Source organism: Hirundo rustica, chromosome 26 (genome assembly GCF_015227805.2).
Source record: "Hirundo rustica isolate bHirRus1 chromosome 26, bHirRus1.pri.v3, whole genome shotgun sequence".
NCBI classification, from domain to species: Eukaryota; Metazoa; Chordata; class Aves; order Passeriformes; family Hirundinidae; genus Hirundo; species Hirundo rustica.
Window position 1 is genome coordinate 5,249,031 of NC_053475.1, and position 17,495 is coordinate 5,266,525.

A 17,495-nucleotide genomic window follows, 5' to 3' on the forward strand; every position below is an offset into this window, starting at 1 on the left:
CTTTGATGATTGCACCAGACCAGAGCACAGAAAGCACTTGTCACCGGGAGGTTGTATAGAGCCCTTACTGGGTCTCACAGTACCAGTGGGCTTGCACTTTCTTCTGCTTCCTCACACAAGCTTCAAGGAGAGTTAGCAGTAACAGGGAGCAGGGCAGCTGTTAAATGAGAATCAAACCTCTACCCTGTTCCACTCCTGCCCCTTACAACGGTTCCTTCCACAAGGGAGGCTGAATGCATAAGTCAATCCAGCAGCAACAGCTGAGTACTGGACAGGCAGGTCTTCACTGGTCCAGTCTGTGTGCACAGGACCTCTGAGGTCCAGACACACCCCTGTGGCTTGTCCAGATCAGCCTTAGGGGATAGACATGTGTCTGTGCCTCAGCCAAAGTGCTGCAGATTCTCTTTGATGTATAAGGCACATCATATGGAGGAATCAGTTCACTGAGCATGCAAAGGAAATACAGTAGTTGTACAGTCTGTCAGGGAGACAAACTCTGCTTCCAAGAAAGCATGCAAAACTTCCACTGCTCACTGATTTCTTAAATATTGATTCCTGATGTCCCACATTTCAAAATTTCAGTCAATGCACTATGTCAAAAGCACAAGTCAGGTTACAGGTGTGAGCACCACACAGCCCATGCTGGCCTCTGAATGTGGCAGAGTGAAAAATTATATCAAAAAATCAAGCCACAGCACCAAAGTTACAACAGCACCTCTGTTTCTAGCCCTACCAGATACATGACTCACAATGGACATAGTGGTTTAATGAAAGTCGTCCTCTCCTTAATTCAGGTGGCCCCAGTGTAGGGATTTTGCTGTGTGCTCTGGCTTTGGCATACCAAGGCTGATACATTGCATCTGCAGCTGGAGCTTGCCACAGAGTTTGAACTCATCCAGCCAGGAGTAGGTCAAAGCCAAAGCATCATGCTCATTTTACAGGTGACCCTGGAAATTAAACCCCCCCAAATCCTGTGTCTTCATCAGCTCTGTAGGAGAAGGAGAACTGGACCTCTTCAGCCCAGGTTACAGAAAGTAATTCCCAGCATCAACTGGCTTTTTCAGATATTGATCATAGAATTGTTTAGGTTTCAAAAGAACTTTAAAATCATTGAGTGCAGCCATAAATCAGGATGGTGATTAGATGGGACTTTGCTCAATGAGCCATTTGGAGTCATGACTGTCTCTGTTGTCCCTTGTTTATAATTTCTCCAGACACAAGCCATTTCTGCATTGGGAGACAAAGACACACTCCCTGAACCCAATAAATTGCCTGGTATTTACATGATTCCATGGCTCACATGGCACTAATGACCCTAATGACCCCTTATTGAAAGTCAACATCTCAGGTCATGGAAGTATCATCTGGGGACTGTAAATTCAAGTACTGTGCCCTGCAAGGTTTCAGTCATCTCTCCAGAAAAACACATTGGAATGGACTACCCAAGAAAATACTTTTATTCCAAAATGAATGTTTCTGATTTTGGGGAATAGGTGTGCTCTGCCTGTACCACGCAAAACCCTCCTGCAGAAATGTGGCCGAGAGCCAGTTCAGCCACAAGAGGTAAAGGGAGACAGATTGTGGTGGCCCAACCTGGTACACGGTTGATCTTTGCTTCTTCTGCTGGTTCACATCAGCCATTGCTGGGGCAGTCCCAGAGAAAGGACATCTCCTCTTCCTCATGCCCCTGCTTCTCACGTAGCTTGGCCAGAAGCGGCTCTTGCAGGAGGGCCCCTGACAGCACTGTTGGCACTGCTGAGGGCTGATGACCTAGAGCAGAGCACTCCTACCCCGGACAAGTGCATTTCTGGTGGTACCCAGAGAGTGGCGGAGCAGCCACGCACTTGGCCACCCCTCCAATGCTATTCTATTCCCTGATTCCATCTCAGGCAGCAGTGTTTGGCCAGCAGTGAATGGTTGTCCTTTCCACCTCCTGTGCCTGAAGTTCAGCTTGGCTCCTAGCATCTCTGCTAATTCCTACCCTGGTTTTTAATCCCTTGGTTAGCACCCATAGGTCTTTTTAAGCCATAAACTTGCAGTGACAAGTACCTTAAACCTTCTCCTTTGGCAACTTTTTCCGTATTTCAACTTGTACCTGTGGCAATGTCCTGGGAACTTTGAGTTATTTAATAAGACACAAAGCGGCAGCCTGAAGCTATGGAGGATGTGAAGAGCTCTGTTCTCTCAGGGTGGAGCTGCCTGAGGTCCAGGCAGTCTTTCCAGGGTAGTGCAAGCCTTGGGGAACAAACCCAATGGTCGGTTAACTCCCCCAAGTCTTTCCTTGTTCTATGAGTGCCAGGCACACTTAATCATCCACATCAGAGGCCACATGATGCTCTAAGTTTTCAACAATAGGTATAAAAGGAAACTCACAATGTCACCTTGTGAGAGGCAATGAGAAAAGACATGACAACTGCACTTCATGTAATGGAATCACCTTACAGAGGGTGTTCTGATGCTATCCTTGCACAGCTGCTTGAAGATAAAGGAAGGCCTTGATGGGAAACAGCCTGGAATAGCTTTCCAAAATCAGCTCCCTGGAAATTTCCTCCACAAAGCACCTTTCAAAATGATTCATGCTAATTCCACAAGTAGACTAAAAGTGTTACATAGAGACGGGGCAGTTTTGCACCCTTTCTGTCTTTAAATACATCCTCGGTCTGTATTGATGCCTTTTTCTCTAGTCCTAGAAATATGAGCCAGACACACTTAGGGTGATAAAAAGGGGTACCTTTATATAAGGATCCTTAGGTGTACAGTCTATTAGGTGGAAAACACTGAAGATGCTTGCCCTGTGTGACTCGTGTACAATTTTTAGAGATTCTGCAAATCAGCATATCTGACAAGAGCCCCCAGTTAGAAGTACACTCCATGAAGTAATGCTCCCTAGCTCTAGCACCTTCTAAATCCTCCTCACTCAGATAAGGACCAGGCACTGTTTATAAAAATATGTCTCAAAGAGCTGGTTTCAACCTTGGTTTCTAAGGAGAACCAAGACAGCGTAGGGGTCCTGGAATTTGTTTTGTCTTTCTGCCTAGGAAAATACTCAAGCTAAGTTACAATAATAGACTACAAAGTCATAAATATATGTTTAAAGAATACAGAAAATATATAAAAGAAAAAAGGTATAAATCCAGACGGCATCAGTATCTCTGCCCAAATTGGAAAGACTCAGGTCCTAAACAAATGAAGTTCTGGGCAAACAATTCTTGAGACAAACTTTTACAAAGGGCTTGTGTGTCTAAAGGAGAGCTTTGCAGGTCCAGCAGGACAACTCCTTCTTTATCACCTCTACTTTATAAGAAAGACTGATTTCTATTGGATCTTTTAAAAGCAGAACACCTAAAAATGGGCTAAGGTTTGACTCATAATGTAATAAGGTCAATCTCCCATGTGAGTCTCCGTTAGAATGCAGCTAGAATGTCCAGTTTGGACACACAATCTGGAGGAGGAATTGAAGCTGCAGGGCTGGAATACAAAACCCAAGTAGGTAGTTGTATACACTGTCCCATGGCTTTCCTGGCTTCCAGCAAGCACTTTGCATATCAGTCTTTTGAAAGTGCTTGATTTCTCTGAGCTGCTGGGAAAAAACCCTTCAGGACCATGATGTAGTGAATGGCAGATGTGTGACAGTCCTGTCAACTGAACATGTGGTGACTGGAAGGATGGATATGGACTTTCCATACCTAAACCTGAATATGGAAAGTATCCTAGGACATGGACACTTTCTGCTGGAGTGTAAAAACCACTGGGATATTCCCTGCTGCTAATTGTCGTGGGGAAAGATGTGATTTCTTTGTGTGTTAAGCAATCCTTCAGCCCTCCCTTCCCTGGATTTTGCAATTCTATAGTTTTGTTCTCCTTGTTACAGTAACCTTAATTTGGGGGTTGGTATTAATTCTGTCTCCTGCACTGCTCACTGGCCCTGGGAACAGAGTCCAATTATGCAGCTGCGACCTTCATTACAAGTTAGCAGACTTTCTGCAAATGAACTTCCTTCATGTTTCACAGAGCTACTCAAATAATGGAATTTCCTTCCTAGGGGAAATGCCAATCTCTCAACATCTATTTTTGCCCTATTTAAAAAAAAAAAAAAAAAAAAAAAAAAAAAAAAAAAAAAATCAACTCTTACCACACTGAAGCTCAGGAAAATCCAGAAGTGTAAAGAAATGTTTTGGTTTGGATCAGACTGATGTAAATCTACTCCTACCCATCCTGTAGTTTTTTCTCATGTGAGTGCCTCTCATAATTTTTTTACCTCATTTTTTATAGAATACAAGTCTCATGGTGCCCTGCATAGCCAAGATGCTATGGTGCATTTTCCTGGATGCAGCCTCGAGGGAGGAGTAAGGGCCAAGGAGAACAGAGCCCAGAGAGCTAAAAGAGAAAGAGCATGTGGTGCCGTTCTCACTGACAGCACCTGCCAGCACATTTAGTTAGAATTTCTGATGGGACAACAAAACAAAGACAGTGAAAGTAAAAAATTGCCTATCCAGTGACAAGAACTATTACCCCCAAATTTTGTCTGGGCAGTTTTAACCGATGAGCGAGACAAAGTTTTGTGAATTTCTGAAGTTTCTGTCATTCTAAAGTGCCCTCATTTTCTTCCTGGCTTTGCTGAGAGTGTGTGTGACTGAGGCATTTTAGCTATTTTGAATCCCAGCTCGTGCTCCCTGCTTCTTCCAGGTGCACTGGAAACTTGTACTGTACACTCCTAGGAGGAGTTCTGCATTGAGATTTGTTATGTACATTTTTTTTAAGCAATCCGTGTAAATCACTATACAGGCACAGCCAGTGTGAACTGCAGATTCTTAGAGTGGTTACTCTGATGCCTGACTTTACAAAAACACCATTTTCTTCAAACAGTTTGAGAAACTGCACTGCTACTGTCACTGGAAAATAAATCCCCTGCTCTCATCCTGAGATGTTCCCTGGTGAAAACTCACCTGATTCCTAGAGCATGACAAGAGGGGTGAGGAGTCATTTTGATTTTCTCCTCTGCCCTAATCCACCTCTGACCCTTCCTCCCAGCCCCATGCTTGTCTGTTGCACTACAAACTAGCGGTTGTTCTCCCTGACTACTTGAGACTTGATTCAGTTTTCATGTAACAAACAAGTTCTTTCTAAAAACCTTTTTATTTTCACTGGCCTTATTGTATTTGTACATTTATTCTACTGCATTTTGTGTTTTACCCATGAGTTGGAAATGCAGCTTTCTTCCACTGCTTATGCTGCACAGAGACAATTCCAATGCCAATATGGCACTGTCTTTTAATTTTTTTTCTTCCTTTCCATGAGCAGGCTGCATCTCTCTTTCCTTCCCACCTCTGTCTCTTGCAGCCTGTGGTTGGCTGCGCTTTCTACTGCACAACTGGCCTCCCTGATTCTCAGGCTCCCAGGTTTAGCAGGTCTCTCCACTGCACTGTTGCAATTTCTATGTAGAACAGAGTTTCAGTTAAGATACCAACAGCCATCAGGTGCCTGGCTGAATATCAGCACAAAATTTATGTTCTTTGTCACAGTGGCTGAAAAATCACTTGCTGCTTCTGCAGTGGATCAGTTGTAAATACAACATACCAGAGGTACCTTCTCTATGTGTTATTGGCATTTTAACTATTACATAACTCTTTACACCTATATGAGATTCTCTTCATCACACTAGTAAGTTTTCTTGCACTCATAAGTTTGGACAGCTGAAATCTACATGTGCCCAGCTGCTCTGGCTGCTCTACAGAGAGACGTGCAATGCAACCTCACAACTGAATTCACAGTAGGTAGAAGCATTTCTCAGGGCCCATCTTTGTACACCCTTTGAAGCACTATGAAATACATTCTGCCAGAATGATAGGTGGCATGACTCCCATGGATTGCCCTTACAAATATATTATTTCTTTTTGAAACTCAGGCAAAATCTTCCAATAAGAGAATATCCTGCTATGGAGAAGAATAGACTTCAATACAGCACAAGGTGGATGTGCCTTGCCACAGAGACAGGAGAAAATAGTGTTAATATGAAGACTGTCCCTTTCTCCAGACCATTATTTCTGAAAACAGCTATCTGCCCAAGAAGAAGCATTTCAGACCGGTATGTTAGCTGAGTACTCACAATAGAGTGACATGAATGCCATCTGATTTTATCCCTTCATCTCCTTCCTTGTCTGATCTCACTCTATTCCTTCTGAGTCATGCTTTCAAATAGTGAGGATCTAACCATGGTCTCCATGGTATTGTTCAGTTTGAAAAAGCTGCCTCCAGCTTTTCCCAAGCACTGCCAAACCCACTACTAACCCATGCCCCAAAGTGCCACATCCACATGGCCTTTAAATCCCTGCAGGGATGGAGACTCCACCACTGCCCCGGGTAGCTGTGCCAGGGCTGGACAGCCCTTCTGGTGAAGAAATGTCTTCCAGTCTAAACCTCACCTGGTGCAACTTGAGGCTGTTTGCTACTATCCTGTCCCTGGGAAAAGAACCCAACACCTACTTGGCTCCACTTTCCTGTCAGAGATATGTAGAGAGTGATAAGATCACCCTGAGCCTCCTTTTCTCCAGGCTGAGCCCCTCCAGCTCCCTCAGCTGCTCCTCATCAGCTTTGTGCTCCAGACCCTCCCCCAGCTCTGTTCCTTCCTCTGGACATGCTCCAGACCTTCAATGTCTTTCTTGGGGTGAAGGGCCAAAAATCTGACCCCAAGACTAGAGGTGGGACCTCAGCAGTGCCCAGCACAGGGGCCAGTCACTGCCTTGGTCCTGCTGGCCACACTGTGGCTGATACAGGCCAGGTGCCATTGACCTTCTTCACCACCTGGGCACACCTGGGCTCATGTTCAGCTGCTATTGACCAGCACCCCCAGGCCCTTTACCTCTGGCAGATTTCCACCCACTCTGCTCCAAACCTGGATTGTTCCATGGGGTTCTTGTGACCCAAAGGCAGGCCCTGGCCCCTTGCCTTGTTGGCCTTGGCCCATCGATACAGCCTGTCAAACTGCCTCTGCAGAGCATTCCTGCCTTCCAGGAGATCAGCATCCCACCCAGCAGATCAGCATCCCACCCAGCTTGGGTGTCATCTGTGAAATGACTGAGCATGTCCTTGATCCCATCATCCAGATCATTGATGAAAACCTTAAACAGGATTGAGCCCAAAACTGGGCCCTGTGGAACACCACTGGTCCCAGCCGAATGTGACTCCATTCACCACCACTCTCTTGGTTCAGATGCCCAGACAGCTTTTACCCATTGAAGAACACACCTGTCCAAGCCATGAGCAGACAGTTTCTTCAGAATACAGTGGGAAACAGTGCCAAAAGCTTTACTAAGGTTGAGGTGTACAACATGCACAGCTTTTCCCTCATCCACTAAGCAGGTCACCTTGTCATAGGAGGAGGTCAAGCAGGACTTGCCTTTCATAAACCCACGCCGGCTGAGCCTGATCCCCTGGTTGTCTGACACATGCCATGTGATAGTTTAAGATGATCTGCTTCATGACCTTCTCTGGCACTGACTGGCCTGTAGTTCCCTGGAGCCTCCTTCCAATCTTTATATGTGCCTCATATCTGCTGACTTCCTGTGACCCAGGACCTCTCTGGCTGAATGGGAACTGCTGGTAAAACACGAGAGACTGGCTTGGTGAGCTCTTTCACCACCTCCTGCTGTATCCTTGGACTTGTGCTGGTCGAAGTGGCATAGCAGGTCACTGGCCATTCTCTCTTAGTTTATAGGGTCTTGATTCTGTTCTCAATCTCTGTCTTCCAGTTCAGGGGACTGGGTAGCCTGAGGACAACTGTTCTTGCCATTAAAGACTGAGGAAAAGAAGGCATTAAGTACTTCAGCCTCTTCCTCATCCTTTGTGGCAATGTTTCTCACCACATCCAATAAGGGATGGAGATTCTCCTTGGCCTTCCTGTTGCTAATATATCTATAGAAACAGTTTTATTATCTCTTACAGCAGTGGACAGATTGATTTCTAACTGAGCTTTGGCCTTTCTAACTTTCCTCCTGCACAACCTCCCAACACCCTCACAGTCCTCCTGGAGTTCCCTGCCCCTTTTTCCAGAGTGATAAATGCTCTTTTTCTCCCTGAGTTCCAGTCAAATTTCTCTGTTCAGCCAGGCCAGTCTCTTCCCTAGCAGCTTGTCTTTCAGCACAAGGGGACAGCCTGTTCTTCTGCCTTGAAGATTTCCTCCTTGAAGAATGTCCAGCCTTCCTGGACCCCTCTGTCCCTCAGGCCTGCTTCCCAAGGGACTCTCAATCAGTCTGCTAAACAGACCAATGTCTGCTCCCCTGAAGTCCAAAGCAGCAGTTCTGCTGTCCCCATTCCTTATTTCTCCAGTATCAAAAATTCTGTTGCTTCATTATCACGGTCTCCAGACAACCTCAGCTGTCACATCTCTCACCAGTCTGTCTCAGCTCACAAACAGCAAGTCTGGCAGGGCAGCTTCTCAGGTTGTCTCACTTTCCAGCTGTGTCTGGCAGTTCTCTTCCATGCACTCCAGGAACCTCATAGACTGTTTTCTCTCCACTGTGTTGTATTTCCAGCAGACATCTGTTAAGTTGAAGTCCCACACAAAACAAGGACCAGTGATTGTGGGGATTTTTCCAGCTGCTTATAGAATGTTTTTTCTGCCTCTTCTTTCTGGTTGCTCAGTCTATGGCAGTCATTGACATTCCCCCTTAACAATAAACGTAAACATTCTACCTTATCATTGTGATGCCTTTATCAGCCTGAAATGCATAGCAGAATGCACACTGAAATGGACATGTGATATAGGGCTATGACACTTTTATAAGTTTAGCATATTAGCACAGTTGACTAGAATCCCCAGTTAGAAGGACAGTAATTTCCCCTGGGTTTAGCCTCCTAGTGAAACCTCCCCCCTTGGTTCTAACCCCACACTGTTAATGTCTACATATATAGGAAAGCAGAAGAATGGCCTGGGTTCACTAAAGAAGATTAGAATAGGATTCCAGGAATGTGTCTGTCTTAACAGAGTACTGGAAAAGTACTGAAGTAAACTAAGAAACTATATAACTATACAGTAATAGTCTACAGAGCTATAAATATATGAAAAATATCTAAAAAGCAAAAATCTTCTGGCATCAACTGCCACCATTAAGCTTGAGGCAGTCAAACCACTCCCTCACATACAGGGTTACCACAAAACTTCCCCTTCTTCCAGTCACTAGTGGTACCCCTCCGGGGTCTGTGATGGAGCCAGTTCTCTTCAATATTTTTACTGATGACATGGATGAGGGTATAGAATCTTTCATCAGTAAATTTGCAGATGACACTAAGCTGGGAGCCTGTGTTGATCTGCTGGAAGGTAGGAGGGCTCTGCAGAGAGACCTGGAATGACTGGATGGATGGACAGAGTCCAATAACATGACATTAAATAAGTCCAAGTGCCGAGTCCTGCATTTTGGCCACAATAATCCCCTGCAGCATTATAGGCTGGGGACGATGTGGTTGGACAGTGCCCAGGCAGAAAGGGACCTGGGGGCACTGGAGACAGCAGCTGGACATCAGCCAGCAGTGTGCTCTGGTGGCCAAGGCCAACGGCATCCTGGCCTGGATCAGGAATGGTGTGTCCAGCAGGAGCAGGGCCATGATTCTTCCTCTGTACTCGGCACTGGTGAGGCTGCACCTTGAGTGCTGTGTCCAGTCCCGGGCCCCTCAGTTTAGGAAGGACATTGAGATGCTTGAGCATGTCCAGAGCCCCTCCAAGGCTGGTGAGGGGCTTGGAACACAAGCCCTATGATGAATGACTGAGAGAGCCGGGGTTGTTTAGCCTGGAGAAAAGGAGACTCAGAGGTGACCTGAAAGGTGGCTGTAGTCAGGTGGGGGTTGGTCTCTTTCTCCAGGCAGCAGCTGACAGAAGGAGAGGACACAGCCTCAAGCTGCACCAAGGGAAATTTAGATTGGATGTTAGGAAAAAGTTTTTTACAGAAAGGGTGATAAAGTACTGGAATAGTCTGCCCAGGGAGGTGGTGGAGTCACTATCCCTGGATGTATTTAAAGAAAGACTGGATGTGGCACTCAGTGCCATGGTTTAGTTGAGCTGTTAGGGCTGAGTTGGACTTGATGATCTTGGAGGTCTCTTCCGACATAGTGATTGTGTGATTCTTTCCCTGTCCCTTCTGAGTCTACAGCCACCCATTGCAGCACTCCAGTCATGCAAGTCATCCCACCATGTCTCTGTGATGGCAACTATGTTGTAGTTTTCCAGCTGTACCACAGCTTCCAGCTCCTCCTGTTTGTTGTCCATGCTGTGGGTATTGGTGTAGGTGCAATTCAGTTGGCCAATTGATGCTACCACCTTTTTGGAGGGAGAAGCCCTAATTCCTACGTGACCATTTTCAGATGATTCCATGGTTTCTAACCCATCAAAACCCTTGCTTCTTTGCTGACACATCAATCTCCATCTCTTGCCCAAGCATGGAGATGACAGACTGAAGGACCTCACTAGCACACCATCTAACAACAGCATGCTGCCCCCAAGCTTATCTCTAGTGAGCCTTAGTTTTAACTAAGGTTATAAACCTTAGTAGTTTTTCTCACTTTGTCTTTTCATTGCTCCATTCCCTCCTCAGCAGCACTTTCCTGCTGCTCTTCCCTAACTCCCCAGCCTCCCTGCACCACAGGTGGGTGATGGTGAGGTAACAAAGAATGATTACGGAGAAGGGAATCCCACTCAAAAATAAGAGTTGGGTTCTTAGGAAGCAAAGGTTATTGGGTTGGAAACAGTCACTCTGGAACTGTTTCTGGCTTGAGTGATGTTAGAAGGTCCCTGGTAACCCAATAATCTTCAGTACAGAGTGATGTTATCCCATAGGACAGCCATGGTAGTAGGAAGCCAAAACTGGAAGAGCAGCTGTGTTGTGAGGAGCTACGTTTAGGTTACACTATATTGTTTGAAGGCATTTTTTATGTAGCCAAACAATTTTAAAAAAAAGCAAACAATCACTAGCAGCAGCAGCAACAGTCTTCTGAACAGTAGTGGACACAATTATTTGTTCTGAGTGTGGTTTGTTTCTGTGGCTAGGACTGCAATAGAGCACCTTCATGTACACCCTGTTCCATGTCAATAAGACTGAAATGTCTGAATTGGCAATTAATTATTTCAGGAGAACAGCTTGCATGATTTTGCAACAATAGCACGTGACTTTTATTTGGGCATCCTCTATTAGTAAGAGCATGTACAAATGTACAAACCAGAGGACATCATAAAGTCTTTCTGTTGCTTCAAGTAGCTTGGTCTGATACTGCTATGGGCTGTCTGCTTTCTCTGAGCTGGGAAAACAGGATGGAAAGGCTTCACTTCTGCTGCTCTGATGATATGTTTGTCCAGATTTAACTTGGCCCATTTTCTTTGCTGTTCTTCATATGGTATTACCATTGGCATTGTGCTCTTCTCCAACAGCACCCAATGCTGTGTATTTGTATATGTATTACAAGGACAAAAGGGACCAAGTGTGATCATCTAATCTGACCTCCTTTTTCAGGACAGGAATAGCCCTGTGTTAATTAATTTTCTTTTAAGTAGAATATACTATTTTAAAGAAATTTTAGAACCTGCATTACTGTCTTCTGGTGGTCATGAATTTACCACAGTTTCAGGCAAATTATATAAGCCTGGGTCTACCTGTCCCTGGAAATAATGCATAATCACTATGAAGAAGCAGTCAGCAGCTGCTGTAGAGGAGCTGAACTGAACCTACTAATGCTAATGGGAATGTTGACATTGACACACTAAGAGGGTGTGGCTTAATCACCATGGATTGGCGAACACTCGTGCATACAGCACCTGCAGGCAGTCTTAGAGACTAAAATGCAAATGAGGTCTGTGGTATGAAAGTCTTAGTCAAGGTGGATGATCCTGCAGCTGTCATTGGGACAGCAACACCTCCAAGTTTTTTCCAGATGCCCCCTCAAATCACCAATTTCCTCAGCATGGATTCACATGGTTCTTCTTCCTCTCCTTCCAAGTGAGATCTTAGACTACAGACTGAAGCATCATGTTGACTTCTGGGGCTTGATTTTGCAATTTAGTTTCTTTTGGGAGTCTACCCTGTCATTTAATGCTTTTCTGGAAGTAGAAGAACTGAAAACCACAAGACTTCAGAGAATGCAGACAGCTCTAGAGGAAACCTACACCATTGGCTTTCCTTCACTAAACTGCAGAATCCCCTAAAACCTGCTTTCAACCATTTCTCATGGACTTTGTATTTCATTCTCTCAAGTTTTGTCTAGAAAAAGCATAGTCTACCTCCCTCTTCTTCAGAGACTTTATTTCACTCTGTTAATGACACTCTTCTGTTATATTTCTTAGGCTCCTAATTTTAACAAAACACCAGTTCACCTTGGGGTAGAGCCTTGCTTAAGACCCCCAAGTGGAGAATTCAAAGGTTCCCAGATCCAGCGGGAAACTCCAAATCTTGCCCATTGCGGAGCATCTCCTGGAAGCCATATCAGAAATATACAGGATCTCCTCTTTCAGACTGCAGGTGACACTACATGCCATCTTGCCAAAGTGCCTTTGTTGTCAAACGGTATCTTATACCAAAGGCATATGTAGCTATCTGTCTAGCTTTGCATCTTGTCCTGTCAGCAAGATTTCTGCCAAAACACTCTTTTACATATTAACATGTTAATATATTAACGTATTAATGTATTAATGCAGTCTGAAGTCAATAAAACAGCTTTCAAATTAACAGGTGAACAGGTTCAGCTTCAAAAGCAGTGCCCATTCTGCTATATCTGTGATGTATTCCAGGGGGAAACATGGCTGCCTCTTCAAACAGTTCTCTAGAGCTAGTGTCTCAGGGATTGGTTTACCCCCCTTGGTGCTACAGAAGGGTTTGTTGAGCACACTTCACCCACTGAGACTGCATGGATCTGGTGCCTGGATCTCCCTGGCCTGTGCAGGCAGCATGCACAGACAGTACTGGGCTGTGATTCAGAAGGTCTCCATATATGGGAAGGGTGCTCCAAGTTGTCTGTCCTGTGCCAGCACACAGCACAGTCATGTATAGGCAGTCACATCATATGGAATCACTCCTGCCTCCGATCAAGCATCCTTTCCAAATTCCCACACAGGGAGTTTTCTCCCCATCCCCTCTCATGGATCGTAAAGCAGATGGGTCAATGAGGTGGCCCCAGATGCCTGTAGGTGTTAGGCTGAGCACAGGCAGGTATGCGGGGCTCAAGTCCTTGCTCAGAAAAGCTTGAGTGGTCCTGTGCTGTCTGTATGCTGTCAACAGAGGCAACACAAGCTATCTCACAGCTCATTACAGAAACTGAGCCGAAGGGAAGGCACGTTCCCAGCTTATCAGGCCACCTCCTCTGTGAGCACTCTGATCTACTTTTCCAGTGATTGTTCCTGACCTAGGAGAAGCCCCTGAGAAATCTCACTGTTCATAGCCTGCAGCTAAATGGGCATCTGCAAGCAGCCATAGTGGGGAGACAGCAGCATGGCACGCAAAGTCTGATTAACCAGACGGAAAATTCCACTCTTCTTCATCACAGCACACCATGCTGAAGAACTTGGGAAGCAAACCAACCATGTGTTTATCTGCTTGTCAGGCTGCTGCTCTGCTTTGGTCCCATGAATTGTATACAATTGCCAGGATACCTGCGCTATCTGCTCAGCCCTTTTAGGACTGTGATAACAAGTGCCTCTGGAACAGCATCTAGCATACTTTGGTCTGCTTTGAAACATTTTTTTTTAGCACTGCTGACAGTTCATTACAGTGCAACATGAAGGGTGAGGCTCCAGCATGGGGACCAGTAGAATCAACCTCTCTTTCAGCTCTGGTTATGTTGGGCACAAGAACCCTGCTCCCTGATGCTTGCACTCCTTGCACCTCTGCTAAGTGATCAGCTCTGGACCTCTCCTCATCCCAGGTTAACTCAAATCCTGCTACCTCATGTAAAACTGGTCAAACTTCCAGATTCTTCTTACTTAATGACATGAATGATAAAGTGACGAATGAATACCAGCCTTTCAAGAATTCAGGAATCCCGACTGACAGTCTGAAAGCCTTTGTGTGCTCTCACTTTGACTTATTTGCTCCTCTTCCTGGTGTTTTTCCACACAAACACACTCTTACCTCCGTGATCTGCAGCTGTGCTCACAGCAGGTTCATTTAGTTCCCTGTGAAGAGGTGAGAAAAGCATGCGAGTGTCTGGGCAGAAAAGCTTTGTGCTACAATGTCACTCAGGTCACCAGCGTACAGCCAGTGCTAATCAATGAGAATGAATCCCATGGAAATTACACAGCTGTAAATCCTGGAAACTATGCTTCACACTGGGAATGTAATATTGCTGGTTCCCTTGCAACACTATGCAATTAAATGATACAAAACTAGTGAATAAAGAATAAATTACTAACATATAATATTATTCAGACTCTCCCCTCTAGCACTCCTATACCATGGCATGTCCCACTTGCGAATGGCTCAAGGCACCCGCTGCCTCTGATCACACCAGGGAAGAGGAAACGCGGAGCAAGTGGCTCCACAAACGATCCCAATTCCGGCAGGGGTGGGGGGAGGCGAGTCATCCACTTTCTAGCAGAAACATGCTTAGGCAGTGGCAAGAAGGGGAATGAGCCTCAGGAAAGAAGTGTCCTCGGTGGGATTTTATTTAGGTATGCAGTAACAAGGTTATTTAGTAGGGCTTCAATTCCCTTATATACTTCCCTTGGATGAGCTTTTATATGCATAAAACCACATTTCATCCACATGTTTAAAACATTGTCTCAAAAACAGGTGATAGGGAAGGTCTGTTAGCACTTTCCAGGTCAGATAATTTAAAATGTGCTATCAGAAAAGAGAATGAAATTTAAAGAAGTGGTGCTTGCTCAGTCTAACCAACCAGGCATCTGGCACAAAAATATTACATACCGAGTTCTGGTTAAAATACATATATTGCACAGATGTCAGAGAACATGTAAAAGATGGATAGAAAGCACTGACATAGCCAATATACTGCCTTACGAAATTCAGGTCCTTTACAGCCCAAGAGCAAAACTGCTTCTTGAAGGTCAGAAGTGTATGAATGTCTGTTCACAAAACCTGGATTCACGTAAAATCTGCAAGGGCAATTTGTATTAGTGATACCTCATCCCCTCTTCCTGTGATGGTGGGAAATGCATTAAACTCTGAAAACGAGAAATTAAGGAAGAGTATTTCTCATCATTTTAAGTCCTTTAAGATCTTTAATGCTTCCTCGGATCAGGAATGCTGCTCACATTTGGGATCTCCTGTATGATTAACAAAGTCTTCATGCAAAATTGAGCAGAGTATTACCTTTACAGGGTGCTCACCATACCTTCAAACTGTAGACCTGGAGCAAAGCTTGTGGAGGGCGCGGGAGGAGGGGGGAGCTCAGACTGTCTCAGGAACCAGGCTCTGCCTGCTCAGGTCGAATGACAGGCTCTGCCCACTTCCAACTGCACAGTAACGCCGAACTTTTGAAGATGGAAAGAAAGCCTTTGGAGAGGAGGGGTTACCCACAGTCATCACATCCACAGCTCGTTTCTTACTCCTTCTTTGTGCCCGTGACTTCCGCCGGCCCCAGCGAGCGGCCCCGTTCCACTCCCAGCACGGGGCCGCTGCCGGGGCCGGGCGGATGGGGGTCGGGGTCGGCTGCAGACACTGCGGTCCGCATTACCCGCGCTGCTCTGGGCACGGCTGGAGCAGGCACTCGTAGGGCTCAGGGAAATGTCGGGCAGTGGCGTCTGAGCTTCTGCCGGGCTGCAGAGGCAGAACACAAACAAGAGACAGGAGGCCTTGATAGGGAAGATGTGTGCTAATGTCTTTTCAAATAATTCCATGGGTTGACGTCTTTGAAATGGGTCTTAATGTCTCCACTAACTTCAAGCAGCAGGTTTGTTCCAGTGCCCATATAGCCTGACCCCTGAAACAGACAAGTGGCGGACTCTGCACAAGCCTGAACTTCTGAACTCGGGGTAAAATGACAGGTTCAAGGGGGAATATGTGGTAGGCGGTTCAGGAAGGCTGTACCTTCCCAGTACCTCAGCCAATGAGGAAAGGAAGAGGGCACCGTGTGGCCAGGAGTTTAGGATAAAAGGGAGGCTGTGCCCTCCAAAACATCGAGAGAAAACCCACAGGTATATGCCCCAGTAGACTATGTCCTTTTTTATTTGAATAAAGTTGCAGGACTCCTTTGTCTCTTTTGTGGGCACTGGCTTCTCATAGCGAGATTTTACACACAATTGCTTCTCGGCCAATTTGTAGGAACCAGTTTCCACAGACTTGATCGGGGGTGAAGGCCAATGAGGCAATCTGCCACATGTTACTCTGCACTTTTCATAGCCTGCCTTCACTATTATGGCCATATCCTTTGCAGCCTTGAAACTTCCTGGAGTCTGAGCCCAGACTATCAAACCTCTTTGAGTCTCCTGGGGACTCTAGCCCGATGGCTACTTGAATGGAGAGCCGCAGCTTCAATCTGCTGTCCGAAAAGTAATTTTAATAACACAAAAAACAACAAACAATAAGGCGTGAACTGGATCAAGGCTGTACAAGGGGCAAAAGGCACAAGGCCAAAGGCAGAGTTTAGGGTCAGACAGGGGTACTTATGCATCCTGCTATAGTTGAGGAGTTGAGGTGTGGTCTGAGGGAAGGCTCCAATGGGGGACAGCGATTAAGAATACTAAAATTCTTGTGCCAAAAATCAACCTATGATAACACAGAGAACTGAGAACTTTCTAGTAACAATTTGCATAGAGAGCATGTAAATAAGCCTTTTGGTTACGGCACTGACAACGTGGTATTTTTCCAGGTATTTTTCCAGGGTTTTCTTTCTTCTCCAGGGAAACTGCCCTCTACATCTCCCCCATTTTTTTCTTTCTAAAGAGAAAACTGTTTTTTCTAAGGTTTTGAACATGAATTTAAACATACAACAGGAAACAATTATTATAACTACTAAGAAAACTATCGGTCCAATTTTAGCTATGGAGAGAACATATGAAGATTGGTGTTTGTTTCGATTTTTTCAAGTCTTTCTTGTAGTACTTTAATTTTCAAGCAACATTTTCTTGGAGTCTTTAGGCCAGAAGATGCAGCATACTTGATGACTGTGACTTGGCATTAATTTAGCTTGGGTTGTTGCTTCATTTATCTCTGGTGGTTTTTCTCTGTAATATAGAACTTACATCACAGGTTAGATTGAAGACACATGAGATGTTATATGGATAAACATAAGCAGGACACATAAAAGGAATTAATTTTGACATATGTAAGGGGTAAAAGATACAAATAAGAAAGTAAGTTTAACATAATTATTAATATAACACTTAATTGAAACATTTTTTTAAATGTCTTTCCTCTCAACCTAATACCTTTATTCTTAGTAAACCACTTGTTTTCTTCTTCAGTCTCTCACTATCTCTTTTCCTTCTTTCTCCTCCCTTCCATACTATCACTCCTCATCATCACTTGCGTTTTCATTCTTATTAAATTTTACCTTCTCTATTA

The 17,495-nt window shown here is 45.0% G+C and overlaps 1 protein-coding gene across 2 annotated transcripts in view; it reads right to left on the bottom strand.

Annotated features, from left to right (window-relative positions):
- Positions 1–15,557, bottom strand: part of LOC120763363 (excitatory amino acid transporter 4-like) — a 39,841-nt gene extending 24,284 nt beyond the window's left edge. The window contains exons 1-2 of one of the 2 annotated variants that reach the window (XM_040086603.2): positions 15,325–15,549; positions 14,103–14,146 (exon numbers count right to left, since the gene is read on the bottom strand). The gene's annotated coding sequence lies outside the window, so the exon portion shown is untranslated. Of the gene's footprint in view, positions 1–14,102; positions 14,147–15,324 lie in introns of both variants that reach the window. The other variant, XM_040086602.2, reaches the window with a different exon arrangement.
- Positions 15,558–17,495: the final 1,938 nt, after the last annotated feature.